The 16,128-nt window shown below is 45.2% G+C and overlaps 1 protein-coding gene across 2 annotated transcripts in view; it reads right to left on the bottom strand.

Moving 5' to 3' along the window:
• Nucleotides 1-16,128, bottom strand: part of LOC110502629 (leucine-rich melanocyte differentiation-associated protein) — a 295,662-nt gene that overhangs the window by 69,169 nt on the left and 210,365 nt on the right. The gene's annotated exons all lie outside the window — the stretch shown is intronic.

Here is a 16,128-nt window from a genome sequence, read left to right as displayed (position 1 = left end):
CTTGATGGTGTCTTATGGCGATCATCACCGAGGGACTGATGTCTCCAATATCCACCAAATCAATAGAGCCAAACAGACAGCATAAAGCTTTAAGCAAACGTAAACACATGCGAAGGCGATAAAAAAGACATGATTTCACAGAGAAAAGACTGGAGATCAATAGCATGAAGGGGCAATAGAATCAAAGGTGTGTTGTTAGTGTTTGCAGTTACGGAGGTTCTTAAGGAACATCTGAGCGCAACAAAGGTGAACAAAGCACTCTAAACGAATGGAAAAGAGAAGAGGTGAAGTTGAGTGGGGTTTCTTAAACGTTCTTTTTACATCCGGCAACACAATGTCCAACGGTAATAGTGCACAAGACATGCTGAGTCACATTCAGTTATCACTGACGTGCTCTTGGCTGATCTAGCCATCCTGAAACCGTGTATGAAGACAAGACACACTAGCCCATACAATATCAGATCTGTCTTACATCGAAACACTGTGGCTTTTCTTTTGTCATCACACTGCATTTCTTATTTCAATGGGTCACTGTACACTGAGTATACCAAACATTAGGAACACCCCTACAAGGTGTCGAAAGCGTTCCACAGGGATGCTGGCCCATGTTGACTCCAATGCCTCCCACAGTTGTGTCATGTTGGTTGGATGTCTTTTGGGCGCTGGATCAATGATACACACGGGAAACTGTTGAGCGTGAAAAACCCAGCAGCCTTTCAGTTCTTGACACAAACCGGTGTGCCTGGCACCCACTACCATACCCCGTTCAAAGGCACTTAACATTTTTTGTCTTGCCCATTCACCCTCTGAATGGCACAAATACACAATCCATGTCTCAATTGTCTCAAGGCTAAAAATTCCTTCTTTAACCTGTCTCCTCCCCTTCATCTACACTCATTGAAGTGGATTTAACAAGTGGAATCAATAAGGGATCATAGCTTTCACCTGGATTCACCTGGTCAGTCTATGTCATGGAAAGAGCAGGTGTTCTTAATGTTTTGTACACTCAGTGTACAATGTTCAACGCAACATCCCAGCTATTCCCAAATTGCCTGTCAAAAGGAATAAAGGCAAGTCAAGCCTAACAATGTGACAGAAATGTGATGGTAGATGAAAAGGCAGCTAATATAGACAAAGAGGCCTTACAAACCAGTCTGACTTTATAATGCATAGTATATTATGTATGTATAAGGCAACCGTCACAAGATGGTTTAGACGATTCATTATTAACAGCCAGTATTAGCCTGGATACTGAATTATTGATCCAGTCCTTTTAAATCCATTGGTATACTAACCGACAAAGGTATACTAACTGACTTAGAAACAACTACATGAAGTATGTCTGGCTACTCAGAACCCTGGTCATATGAAATTACTGATCCACAATTTAAATCTGTTGCAAGGCTTGGAGAGAGATAGATAATTATGCTGTAAGTCGAGCCTCTTGTCAGTCCTGGCCTTTATCCCCTGGACTGGACGAGTAGACTGGACTGAGGAAGAGCCAGGAGCTTTCAGCGGAGGAATGTGACAGGAGAGAGAGAAAAGGGAGGTAGCGAGAGGGAGACAGAGAGAGAGAGAGAGAGAGAGAGAGACAGAGAGAGAGAGAGAGAGAGAGAGAGAGAGAGAGACTGAAAGAAGAGAGACAGGAAATGGAGAGACTGGAAGGACAAAGAAAGAGTAAGGTAGGAGAGAGAAAGGGAGGGAGAGAGAGAGAGAGAGAGAGAGAGAGAGAGGGAGAGTATGACATTTGAAATGTCTATTATTTTGGAACTTCTGTGAGTGTAATGTTTACTGTTAATTTTGCGACGGAGCCTGGACTCGAAACCAAAATCTCTAGTGGCACAGCTAGCATTGAGATGCAGTGTCTTAGGCCACTGCACCACTCGGGAGGCCCTATTATCTACTTCGCTTGCTTTGGTAATGTTAACATATGTTTCCCATGCCATTAAAGCCCTTAAATTGAATTGAGAGAGAGAGAGAGGGGGGAGAGAGAAACTGCGAGGTTAAGCCACTCAAAGCACCTGGTGATAGATGTAACAGATAGCAAACAGAGTTTTGACTATGTCACTGCTGCACCTCCACCACCACCACAACCACCGTTGCCTAAACAAGCACTGTGTTTTTCATCTCAATATAAGCAATGCAGTGTGGCGCTCTGTCTTCTCTTCTGACAGAGATAAGATGTATAAATTATGAGCAGCTGACGGTCTACTCTAGAGCCCCGGGCGTCTCATCAATCACAGCCTGCATGTCAGCAGGTAACTGATGCAGGCCCCGAAGGCACAATGTTACCCTCGTCGGGTGAAAGGTGTGTGTGACTGAGTGTGTGTGTGTGTTTGACGCTGCTGTCAGAAAGTGGGTTGTGAACAGTTGATCCGTACTTAACAGGCCTCTTTAAAAGAACAACAACAACAGCAATGCCCACAGAGGGCTGGATAAAGTGTGTGCTAGCACTCAAGGTTTAGGCGTTCCACCTTAGGGCATCTGTTTTGCTGATATGCGACAAGAACCCACAATGTGTGTGAGAGAGACAGGTAGAGGGAGAAAGAGAGATCTCTGTGAAGGCCATGGTAGACCACCCAGTATCTATTGGGGAGGAGCAGCAGACACGGCTAGCTTTTCCCTTGTTCTGTCTCTCTTTCCCTTTCGCTCTCTCTCTCCCTCCCTCCCTCTCTCTCTCTCCCTCCCGCTTTCCTCTTGTCTGGCTGAGGCTTGAAAAGCCATCGGTCAGGGAGATACATGGAAAGAAGGATAGATATCAAATGTGTCAGTTTTTCTTACAGAAGGAGAGAGAAATAGTTGTCTCTCTTTCCAGGCCTGTCTTGTTTAGTATGAAGTGGAAACACCTCTCGTGCAACCCATCAGCTGCCTCACCCCTCAACCCTCAGTCTGTGTGGGAGGTCATTCCAAACCAAGGTCGCCCCTACCGACCTTACCAAAACCACTACTATGTCAGCTGCCAACTGAACCAGACACAGAGATTGATGCCCACATCCCACAGTACTGCAGGGCGGAAACATTTTATTTTGGTCTGGGCCTGGGGCAGACAGAGAGAGAAAACACATGACACCCAAAAGAGAACAACAACAAAGATGTCGCTGGCCACAGTGTTTGGAGCCCCCCAAGACCTGTGGGTTAAGTTATGGGAATACTAAGGTTTGTTTGTTGACTCCAGACATCGTAAAGTGACGCAGGCAGTGGCATGGTCTCTCTCTCTCACACACACACACACACACACACACACACACACACAGCAAATGTGTGTCTGACCTGCGACTGTCTACATCACTTTACCATGTCTGGAGAGTGTGTGTGCGCGTGTGCTTGCGTGTGTTCCTTCCTGTAGCTTCGAGTGCAGCAGAAATGTTAAGTGGCCGGTATGAGTACAAAGGCAAACATTAGTGGATTATTGACAGGAAAGTATTTGTACCAACCAGAGAAGTCTCCCGTTGTAATGCCAATGAAACACGCAAACCAGTCCAGGGCATTATCACCAAGAACAGACATTTTCATGTAAGCAGATTTAAGCGTATTACTGAGCTAAAGATTTGCTTAGTGGAAGATAAGCAAGATTTGGGGAAAATAAATGATGGATTTAGAAGGTTGTTGAACAGTCACTGAGCGCTGTAGTAGTCTATGTGCAGAAACGTGATCTTCAACGAACACAACACGATGCATTACAAACTTGTTCATCTGCAGACAAAACAATTCTGCCTGTCTGTGGTGTATGTCAAAACTGCCTGTCTGTGGTGTATGTCAATACTGCATGTCTGTGGTGTATGTCAATACTGCCTGTCTGTGGTGTATGCCAATAATGCCTGTCTGTGGTGTATGCCAATAATGCCTGTATGTGGTGTATGCCAATACTGCCTGTCTGTGGTGTATGTCAATACTGCCTGTCTGTGGTGTATGTCAATACTGCCTGTCTGTTGTGTATGTCAATACTGCATGTCTGTGGTGTATGTCAATACTGCCTGTCTGTGGTGTATGTCAATACTGCCTGTCTGTGGTGTATGTCAATACTGCCTGTATGTGGTGTATGTCAAAACTGGCTGTCTGTGGTGTATGCCAATAATGCCTGTATGTGGTGTATGCCAATACTGCCTGTCTGTGGTGTATGTCAATACTGCCTGTCTGTGGTGTATGTCAATACTGCCTGTCTGTGGTGTATGTCAATACTGCCTGTCTGTGGTGTATGCCAATAATGCATGTATGTGGTGTATGTCAATACTGCCTGTCTGTGGTGTATGTCAATACTGCCTGTCTGTGGTGTATGTAAATACTGCCTGTCTGTGGTGTATGTAAATAATGCCTGTCTGTGGTATATGTAAATACTGCCTGTCTGTGGTGTATGTAAATAATGCCTGTCTGTGGTGTACTGCATGTCCCACCTCCAAGCCACCTCTAAGTATGATGTTGATCATTTCTAAATAGTCGTGTTCCTATTTACCACACACAGACATTTCACTTTACACACATCATCTTTAAACTAAGTATTATAATTACAGAGTAATTACAAGATACACAGTGTCTGTGTCTGATTTTAATATCGTCCCCACTTACAGAGCAATCAGTCATTCCACAAGACAGGTAAGTTTAATATCAGAGTTAATATCTACTTTTTCATTTCTAATTAAAAGCTGAAGGGTTGTGTAGTTGTTGATAAAGGATAATTACATAGATGATATGACAGTGGAGGAATCCAGGACACGTAGTTTGTTACTGTTTTGAAGCATCTCTTTATTGAGGTCTGTAAATACATGTCTATAACACCGTACACCAACTTAACCACTCGTTCGCACCAAATCCTGACAGAGACTTTTGATACCATGCCTGTGTGTGTGTGTCATTCATCGCAAGAATAACACAGCTCTTTAGTGAACCATGAATCCTAATGATTATGTTTGAATAATTACTGTTATTGCATATCATAATACCTATAGTATGCTTCTGCAAACAGCCTAGAGCATGTGGAATGAACAAAAACACAGTATTGATCTGATCTGGCCTCTGATGTTCAGGGAAGTTCAAGGAAGGAGAAAGGCGGCCATTTTGACTCTCTATTTCCCCGCAGGGAGGTAAAACAACAACAGCTCAGCTTCCTCTCGACACCAAAGAGAAGGAGGCCTGTCATGTTTCCTGTGATGAGCTGACAGAGCCAGGCCTGGCCCGGAGCAGTGGGATATACCTCCCCCCAAAACAACCCCCAAAAACAAACAGTTCCACCCCACAGAGGAGGAGACAGGAGAGGGAGACAAGAGGAATGGGCAGACAGGTGTCAGTGAAGGATGATATGTGTGACAGAGGCCATCTAAAGAGACAGTAAAGAAGAGGTAGAAAGCTGAGGAGGCCAAGGGAGAAAGAAAGGTATTGTTCAACAAGGAAATTAACAGTATAAAGTTTCTGAAAAACCCTTTCCAGACTCTGCCTTTGGTCAACTAAAGTGCAACTACTTTACTCAGGTTGGATACTATTCCAAGATGTATATTCTGATATACAGTCTTTATTAGCCTGAGTGTCAGTCTGTTTGGGACTGTAAATGAAATAAGTGTACTTGCATTAGTTACTACTACCCAAATGAAACAGGACTTACAGTATCAACGATCCTATTGTTTGGGGGACGAGGGGTAACACAATGTTTCAGAAGGTCTGTAAAGAAGATGTCTGGAATGTGGATGACAACAGCTCTCAATGGTTCTGAAACCTGATGAGGCTGACAGGATGTGAGAGCACCTGATCCGCTGTCTGCATATTCCCTTACAGGTCTGTCTACTGTGTGTGTGTGTGTGTGTGTGTGTGTGTGTGTGTGTGTGTGTGTGTGTGTGTGTGTGTGTGTGTGTGTGTACTTACAGGGAAGAAGGACAACCTGTCTGTCTGTGCTTTTAGCTGAGGTGTGATGAGAGTCTGAGACGCCACGGTAGGTCAACCCACTTCTCCTGTTACCCTCAACACGTCTGGTGATGGAAGCTGCCAGTTGGCCCACTAAGGACACTTAGGTTAGTCCCAAATGGCACCCTCATTCCCTATATGGTGCACTACTCTGGGCCCTGGTCAAAAGTAGTGCACCACAAAGGGAATAGGGTGCCATTTGAGACACATGCATTGATGTGATACCTATTGTGCTCTTCTTCTGCCAGTCTTCCTGCATCGCACTCATATCAGGTGATTCATGGGATAATACTTTATATCATATGAAATGTCAGTCAGAGGGCTGGGTTACCGGTGTAAGTCTTACTCAATGAGTGAGAAAAAAGAAGCAGACAGGAAAATAGGTTATGGTTGAGAGGACAGGGTAGTCAGTGGTTATCAGACATTCTCTGGCAGAGTTGGTTTTGGATAGAAGTGGAGAGAAAAGGAATCTACTGTACCACATTGTTGGCCAGCCTACCCCATATGAATCAAATATGCAGCTCTTTACACTAGCAAACTAACTGACAAATACATTTAAGCCACTTTTAAAACAGCACATTCTCTAAAGATCCCACCCCTTCTTTTAAACAGCACAAAACATTTTGAAACAATACAAGCATTTCGCTACACTCGCATTAACATCTGCTAACCATGTGTATGTGACAAATACAATTTGATTTGATTTGATTTGGTATTTGAATCCTCCTCCTCCAGCACCCCTCCACTGCCCATCTGTGGCCTTTCTCCTCATCCCACCCCTCCACTGCCCATCTGTGGCCTCTCTCCTCATCCCACCCCTCCACTGCCCATCTGTGGCCTCTCTCCTCATCCCACCCCTCCACTGCCCATCTGTGGCCTCTCTCCTCATCCCACCCTTCCACTGCCCATCTGTGGCCTCTCTCCTCATCCCACCCCTCCACTGCCCATCTGTGGCCTCTCTCCTCATCCCACCCCTCCACTGCCCATCTGTGGCCTCTCTCCTCATCCCATCCCTCCACTGCCCATCTGTGGCCTCTCTCCTCATCCCACCCCTCCACTGCCCATCTGTGGCCTCTCTCCTCATCCCACCCCTCCACTGCCCATCTGTGGCCTCTCTCCTCATCCCACCCCTCCACTGCCCATCTGTGGCCTCTCTCCTCATCCCACCACTGCCCATCTGTGGCCTCTCTCCTCATCCCACCCCTCCACTGCCCATCTGTGGCCTCTCTCCTCATCCCACCCCTCCACTGCCCATCTGTGGCCTCTCTCCTCATCCCACCCCTCCACTGCCCATCCGTGGCCTCTCTCCTCATCCCACCCCTCCACTGCCCATCTGTGGCCTCTCTCCTCATCCCACCCCTCCACTGCCCATCCGTGGCCTCTCTCCTCATCCCACCCCTCCACTGCCCATCTGTGGCCTCTCTCCTTATCCCACCCCTCCACTGCCCATCTGTGGCCTCTCTCCTTATCCCACCCCTCCACTGCCCATCTGTGGCCTCTCTCCTCATCCCACCCCTCCACTGCCCATCTGTGGCCTCTCTCCTCATCCCACCCCTCCACTGCCCATCTGTGGCCTCTCTCCTCATCCCACCCCTCCACTGCCCATCTGTGTCCTCTCTCCTCATCCCACCCCTCCACTGCCCATCTGTGGTCTCTCTCCTCATCCCACCCCTCCACTGCCCATCTGTGGCCTCTCTCCTCATCCCACCCCTCCACTGCCCATCTGTGGCCTCTCTCCTCATCCCACCCCTCCACTGCCCATCTGTGGCCTCTCTCCTCATCCCACCCCTTCACTGCCCATCTGTGGCCTCTCTCCTCATCCCACCCCTCCACTGCCCATCTGTGGCCTCTCTCCTCATCCCACCCCTTCACTGCCCATCTGTGGCCTCTCTCCTCATCCCACCCCTTCACTGCCCATCTGTGGCCTCTCTCCTCATCCCACCCCTCCACTGCCCATCTGTGGCCTTTCTCCTCATCCCACCCCTCCACTGCCCATCTGTGGTCTCTCTCCTCATCCCACCCCTCCACTGCCCATCTGTGGCCTCTCTCCTCATCCCACCCCTCCACTGCCCATCTGTGGCCTCTCTCCTCATCCCACCCCTCCACTGCCCATCTGTGGCCTCTCTCCTCATCCCACCCCTCCACTGCCCATCTGTGGCCTCTCTCCTCATCCCACCCCTCCACTGCCCATCTGTGGCCTCTCTCCTCATCCCACCCCTCCGCTGCCCATCTGTGGCCTCTCTCCTCATACCACCCCTCCACTGCCCATATGTTCTCCTCTCTCCTCATCCCACCCCTCCACTGCCCATATGTGGTCTCTCTCCTCATCCCACCCCTCCACTGCCCATCTGTGGCCTCTCTCCTCATCCCACTCCTCCACTGCCCATCTGTGGTCTCTCTCCTCATCCCACCCCTCCACTGCCCATCTGTGGCTTCTCTCCTCATCCCACCCCTCCACTGAGAGCGGGATAAGGGATGAATGCAACGTGAGTGTCACTTGACCTCCCTGACCTCTGCCTGACCCCCAGAGCACCCTGGGATGGCATGAGGCTAACCTGGTCTTCCTTCTGTTGCTGGGGGAAATGCGCTCTCTCTCTTTTGTTTGTTTGCTTTCTTGCTCCAACTCTTTCTCTCTCTCCATCTTCATCTCATCTCTTTCTTTCTCTCCATCTTCATCTCATCTCTTTCCATCTTCATCTCTTTCTCTGTCTCTCTCTCCATCTTCATCTCATCTCTTTCTCTCTCTCCATCTTCATCTCATCTCTTTCTCTCTTTCCATCTTCATCTCATCTCTTTCTCTCCATCTTCATCTCATCTCTTTCTCTCTCTCCATCCTCATCTCTTTCTCCATCCTCATCTCTTTCTCTCTCTCTCCATCTTCATCTCATCTCTTTCTCGCTCTCTCAATTTCTCTCTATAATTTCTGCTCATGCCACTCTAATTTACTTTCTTTCTTTCTTTCTCTCCCTCCCCCTCTATCATTTCACAGCCTGAATACATCCAACAGAATAGACCACTCATCCTGAAGTGAGAGAGAAAGAGAGAGAGAGGGACCAGTGGCTATTGAATGTGTGGAGTAGAAAGTGGAGGACTGGCTAGTCTGGTTTAGGGGGACTGGAGAGTGTGAGAGAGCGTGTGACTAATAAGTGATATTCTCAGTAGACGTGTGAGCCTGTAAGGTGGAGTAGGTCCTCCGACTCAGAGCTGAATAGCAGGGACTCGGCTACTTTTGAAGTCATTCAACATGGAACCAATAACAAACTGAGTGGCATCATACAGCGCTGAGTGGTCTAATCATGAAGTTGAGAGTCTGAGAAGAAGGGGGAAAACTATTACACCAAACCACAAACAGAACTGTTTTTACTCAAAGTGATTAAATCAGAGCAATGGATGTAATGATGCCAAGGAAGACAACTGAGCTAGTTCAACTAACACATTTACGTAAATGTTTCCCGCCGGCCTAGAATGTAATGAATAAAATAATGAATAAATACATACAGTATGGACTGGGGTCATAAAAACTGTGTGTAACGTGTGTTTGTGGGGTGTCAGTCACAATGTCAGGCCTTTGACAACCTAAATCTACAGTCGATGTCCACGGCCTCGCGGAAATATAATTAGCATAATAACAACATCCCCATCAACATCTGTCTGTTTAAGCTAGAGATATATTTTTTTACATGCGCTTTCTATTCATTGCTTTGCCAATGTTTTTTGCAGTATTACTTTAGTGCCTTATTGCAAACAGGATGCATGTTTTGGAAATATTTTATTCTGTACAGGCTTCCTTCTTTTCAATTAGGTTAGTATTGTGGAGTAACTACAATGTTGTTGATCATCCGCCATTAAACTCTGTAACTGTTTTAAAGTCACAATTGGCCTCATAGTAAAATCCCTGAGCGGTTTCCTTCCTCTCTGGCAACTGAGTTAGGAAGGATGCCTGTATCTTTGTAGTGATTGGGTGTATTGATACTCCATCCAACGTGTAATTAATAACTTCCCCATGCTCCAAGGGATATTCAATGTCTGCTTTTTTTTCTTTTTTCCCCATCTACCAATAGGTGACCTTCTTTGTGTGGCATTGGAAAACCTCCCTGGTCTATGTGGTTGAATCTGTGTTTGAAATTCACTGCTCAACTGAGGGACTTCACAGATAATTGTATGTGTAGGGTACAGAGATGAGGTAGTCATTGAAAAAATCATATTAAACACTATTATTGCACACAGAGTGAGTCCATGCAACTTATTATGTGACTTGTTAAGCAAATTATTACTAAAAACGTATTTAGGCTTGCCATAACAAAGGGGTGATTACTTATTGACTCAAGACATTTTAGCTTTTAATTAATTTTGAAAAACATAATTCCCCTTTGACATTATGGGGTATTGTGTGCAGGCCAGTGACAAAGAATCTCAAATTAATACATTTTAAATTCAGGCTGTAACACAGAATGTGGACAAGGTCAAGGGGTGTGAATACTTTCTGAAGGCACTGTAAGAATCTGTTATTCAATACGTTTCTATGGGCTAATAATACCGGTAAGGCCAAATTCAATGTTTCATCAAATACTGCTTTAATATATTTTTATGCCTAAAGGCGTGCTAAACTTCTAAATCTAATAACTAAATGATCCCCATCTTAGACTCATAAGGATTAATGCATCAGCCATGATTGGTTACTCCTCTGAAACCAGTTTTGTCTCTCAGGTGGAAAAGTCAAACAAAAGATCTGGAATCCTTTTCCCTCACCCCCTCAGGCACCTCACCCTCCCTGGAACCCACTCGCATGCATAATATAAGCCGCTGAGCTAAAGGTGTCAGGCCTACCTATCGAGGAGGGCCCCCCTAGCCTGACCTACGGATAGCCCAGAGGGACATTAATTATAGAAGGCTCTGACTCAAGGGTCTCCAACAGGTTGATCGTGAGCTACCAGTGGCTAGCAGGCCACCTGAGTAGCTCGCCAAACAGACATGCAGTTTTCATGTGTTCCACTGCAAGCTCACAGCTATTACCTAACCAACACAACATTGACATTATCCCACCCCTGGTTAGCTACTATTGGCTTAAAAAGACAAACCTAACACAGTACTATATCTGCCAATACATTTCCAACAATATTGTCCCTTTCTGTCTGTGTGGTGCGGGCGTTTGTCTATCACTCCGGTGGGTCATTGGCGAATTAACGGTTCTTCTTGGTGAACGTCGGTATCCGAATCGCATATGTGGAAGTGTCGTTCATTTGGCTCCCTGATTTCCATACTTTTACTACTGCTTTTTGATCTCCAGACATTGATTATCTGCAGATAAAATGTAAAAACATTCCCTGAAGATGGTAATTCCTCAGTGCAAAAACAATATAGTGAGGAGAGAGCCTCATTCTGGTCCACACTACTTTTTTCAGTGTGTAAAATGTTGTCTTCATTTTTTTCTTTGCAGGACATCTAATAATTTTTGTTCGGGTAAAAATATATTTGAACTCACATTTCACAATCTGAGATAACGGTAGGCAACGTTTTAGGCTTTAAATTAGTGATGGACCATTTTTCCTCGTGGTCTTAGTTGAATTTCTAAGCATTACTGAACGAAAAGCTGTGTGGGAGCCAAATATTCCGTCTCACAGACAAGACTCGGAATGCCCATCACTAGTAGTTAATGTGATAACTGTCTTGTCGGTTGACAGAAATACTTTCCCCAAAACCTTCTAAATTAAATGTTACCTGCAAAGTAGTCTTACCTGGCAGAAGTACAGTACATTATGAGCAAGTATATCATTTGTTTATATTATTTGTTATTTGCAAATTTTGACATGAAATGAGCAGCTAAAGGGGAATTACATTCAAAAATCTAAATGTGTTAGTTTTTTGCAGATTTTTAGAGTTATTCATGAACCATTATTTTACCAGGTATACTTACTCTTGTACACTAAGGACCCGGGGAAGAGTTGCAGGGGAGAGGAGAAGAATGAATGCTGTGATGATTGTCAGGCTTTACCTGATCAGGTTTCTCATTCGTCATCATGGGGGCCCTGACAACTGACACTTAAAACTCTTCTTTATTATTCAGCTAGGCAGATTCACGTTTAAACTGCTTGTCTTTTCATCTGTCTCTCCTAAACAGTCTAACGACTGTACTGAACTGTACTGAGACAGACAGACAGACAGACAGACAGACAGACAGACAGACAGACAGACAGACAGACAGACAGACAGACAGACAGACAGACAGACAGACACACACCATTATACAGTATCTAGTATAGGTCTGATTAATGACTGATCAACTCATCGACAATAAAAGTCAGTGCCGTCACCATGGTGATAAAACTAGCTCAATCCCTGTCACTTAAACATTGACAAATGCATACCAGGAAATTGAAATAGATGTGTACAGTAGCCTGTACACATGAGGAGTGAGGGGTTGTTGTTAACACTACCTGTATGGGACAGGGCGATAGCTACATGGTGTAGTGTTCCATTGCTGCCCTCTAAATCTACAGACCGACAAAATAGATTTTAAACATAGAATGTCAGTCCATGTGGGGTGTGTTCAGTTGTGAACTAGGCCACGGTTAGCTTGCTGGCTAGCACCCTCCCCGCTCCTGATATATTTGTATACCCTCCCAGGAAATGTATGATAATCACTTTATTTGTAAAGTGCTTTTCAAACATTACGCTCAAAGCACTCATTTAATGCATCCCTCCCTATACAATCCATAGGCATGTCAATACAACAGCTCTGACTACTGTATGTACGTGGAGAGATAGCATACTGTTTGCCTGCCACCACGAGATCACAGCAATCTGTCCCAACAAATGAAGACATCTTGTTGTGATCCTTCCAGTGTTAGATTAGACGACGGCTGGTCACCGGATTCCCTTGGTTTCTACGACAGCTCCGGTTACTAATGGACCAGAAAGGACGTAGAAACACACCAAACGGGGAAGAGAGACAGAAAGGTGCAGAGAGGTCAGAGAATTTGAAGGTTACCCCAGTCTAACGGCAAATCCAAACAAATAAACGCTCAGGTGTGTTATTCTCTGTCGAAACGGTGTCTTAATGATGTGGAGTTAACACAGACTAAATAACCGTGTCTCCCCGTGCACTGACAGATTCAGAAATAATTGACCAGCATGCTGCAAACGGAGACGCGCAAGGCAGAGAATTCAATCCTACGGCTGACAGACACCATTGAGCATGTCACTAGATTTCTGCATTAATACACAAAGCAATGTCAGGTCAGGGATAGAGGCGTAGGAGCTCCTGCTAGTTATTTGCAAATGCATCTATGAGGGTAAATTACCTGGGACTCCCAGTCATATGGGCTAGTTAACGGATTTCCTGACAGTGGCCTGCCTTGCTAAAAAAGACCTGGATTTACTGGCTGTCAAAATCATGATAGATTGTTTATTTTTTGTCACATTGTTTCCTTCTTTCTTTAACTGCCAGCGAAAAAAAGAAAACAAAAAACTCCTATCCAATATCTTCTCTGAGCTCAGTGAGAACATCTTCCAGACAAAGACAAACAGACCAAAACGGACACAAAGGACCATAACCTTTTGAGAACAGCTAGCTGAAGGTGTGTCACTTCATCCACACATTCCCAGGATCTCAAGCAGGTGGTAAAAAAAGCAGGCTTGGTAAAAAATGAGCAAACACAGTTATCCATTACTCTGACTATAGCTCTGATCTTTGAGGAGTAAACACACATACAACATACAGCAAACCTGTCATGTTGTCATACACGTGTAAATCATTCCCTTTCTGACACGAACCCCCCGACAACAAAACATCTACCTTCCCAACGGGGTCACAGAGCCAGCTGATACCTCCAATGGTGAGACAAAGCCCTAGCTCTACGTGCCAGAGAGCAAGCTGCCAGCGATAGCGACAGAGGTGACAATAGCACAGTGGCGTTGTGAAGAACACTGCCTTGGAGCTATGCCGTGAAGAGCAACAATACCGCCCCACATGAAAACTCAGCCACCAAGGAGCTCAATACCGTCTGCTTTAAAAAGTTCACAATGCCAGGCCAAGGTCTGTCTATCCTCCTTTTTTCCCTTTCTTTTGTTCGTTTGTGTGTTCCCATTCAGGCTGAGTGTTCCCATTCAGGCTGAGTGTTCCCATTCAGGCTGAGTGTTCCCATTCAGGCTGAGTGTTCCCATTCAGGCTGAGTGTTCCCATTCAGGCTGAGGCTCAGTGTTCCCATTCAGGCTCAGTGTTCCCATTCAGGCTGAGTGTTCCCATTCAGGCTCAGTGTTCCCAATCAGGCTCAGTGTTCCCAATCAGGCTCAGTGTTCCCATTCAGGCTCAGTGTTCCCATTCAGGCTCAGTGTTCCCATTCAGGCTCAGTGTTCCCATTCAGGCTGAGTGTTCCCATTCAGGCTCAGTGTTCCCATTCAGGCTCAGTGTTCCCATTCAGGCTGAGGATCAGTGACAAACAAAAGGCTGGGGCGGAGCGGCCGGGGCTATCATCGTTTCGACAAGTAGGTGGAAACGCTATCTTTCATTACACCCAGTATAAATAGTGTAATCTATCAGTGCTGCCAATCAAGGTGATTGATTAGGCGCTGTCAGAGGCTATAGAGTGGCACATAAGAAAAGTTTGGTTAACAATGCCGGTAGCTATCTGGTGCCTGAGTGGTGCACCGTTGGCTGCTGCCTGCCTGGCTGCCTGGCTGCCACACAGCAGTGATTAATGTGTTGTCAGCCTGTAATCCCACACCCACGCTTAATGAGGCAGGAATTTATCATCTTTACAGAGTGGCAGATGTCAGGAAAGGGGAAAGGAATCCAAGTGGTTGGAAACAATATACTTTTTCTTGCCGAGCCTGACGTGTCTGACAAGCTTTATAAACCACAAAGAGGGCCTGTAATAAGCACAAACTTCAATGCAGGGGACTTTCGATTTGGCATCCTCCCCTCCCTCCTGCCCTCTCGGCCTCCTTCTCCCCTTCCCTCGCTCCTGAAAGTCAACAACTGCTGTTGAGAGCAGAGAGTTTCCCATAGCGCCGCACTGACCTCTGAGTGACTCACGACAAAGTAAATGGGTTTAGTTAAAAAACACAAATGATGACTGAACCCTAAAGTTAAGTCAATACAAGGACAGTATGTCAATCATCACTTATGTTAAATGAGTTTTAGGATCCAAAACTCACAACTCACATTCTGTTTACTACACCAAAGATAATCATCAAAATAATAATTTATAAACCACAAACCCACACTGATCCTCCCATCCTAATCAGATGAAAAGATATAAAGTATCAACATTATAAGCATTAGTGCGTTAAGACATACTTAGAACTCACAGAGGCACCATTGGCATTATCTGATACAATCTTAGGCAGGATTACGCTAACGACGCTAACTAGACCTAAAGACTATAGAGGAAATGAAGGAGCTACCTCCTCAATTAACATTAGCTGACGTTGGTACTTTTTATATCGATGTGGAAACTGAAATGTTGACTAAACACTAATTCCCCTATCAACTAAAGAAGATAGATAGATAACGGAGCCATCGCTGTCAGACAGTGATCCAACCTCGGCACGGTCCAGGGAAACAACAGCATTAGCTACAGACAGAGTCCTTCAGAACCCAACCAGCTGTCTCTCATTAGGCTGGCAACGGATCCTCATCACCAAGGACTTACACACGCATACATACACACACACGCACACACACACAAATACACAAACACCAGAGACTAACACAGAGAGTGCAGCTGTGATTCTAACACAGAAAAACACTTGTACTCTGTACTGACTAAAAACATCATTTAATAAATCATGTAATTGAATGAAGCTACAGTTAAGCATTAGATTAGTTGACATTGACAGTCTGTTAGCCAGTCTTTAGCTAACTCAATGGTTGTGGATTTAAGAAGGAAATACTAGAATACAGGCTAGTTCAGTGTAGGTTAAAAGAGGACCACAATGGAAATACATTGTAACACTTTGTGTTATCGTCAATGATTTTTAAATATATTGTATCCACTTTGGTAGTTTGAACTTTACTTTAAAATGGTCAAATAACACCAATCTATCTAGAATAACTGTTTCTGCAAAAAGTAGGGCTTGGAGCGTTTTGTGGGAACGTGAGATAAAATGAGAAGGGATCAACTTCGAAATGTTAACATTCTCATTAGCTTGTTCTTATACAATATCTGGTGCATTTCTGGAACATTATGTACCTTTCTGATGCTAAAACCGAAAGCTTAATAATATCATAATGGTAAG

This window comes from Oncorhynchus mykiss, chromosome 23, assembly GCF_013265735.2.
Source record: "Oncorhynchus mykiss isolate Arlee chromosome 23, USDA_OmykA_1.1, whole genome shotgun sequence".
Classification (NCBI taxonomy): Eukaryota; Metazoa; Chordata; class Actinopteri; order Salmoniformes; family Salmonidae; genus Oncorhynchus; species Oncorhynchus mykiss.
This window is presented reverse-complemented; position numbering and strand designations above follow the sequence as displayed.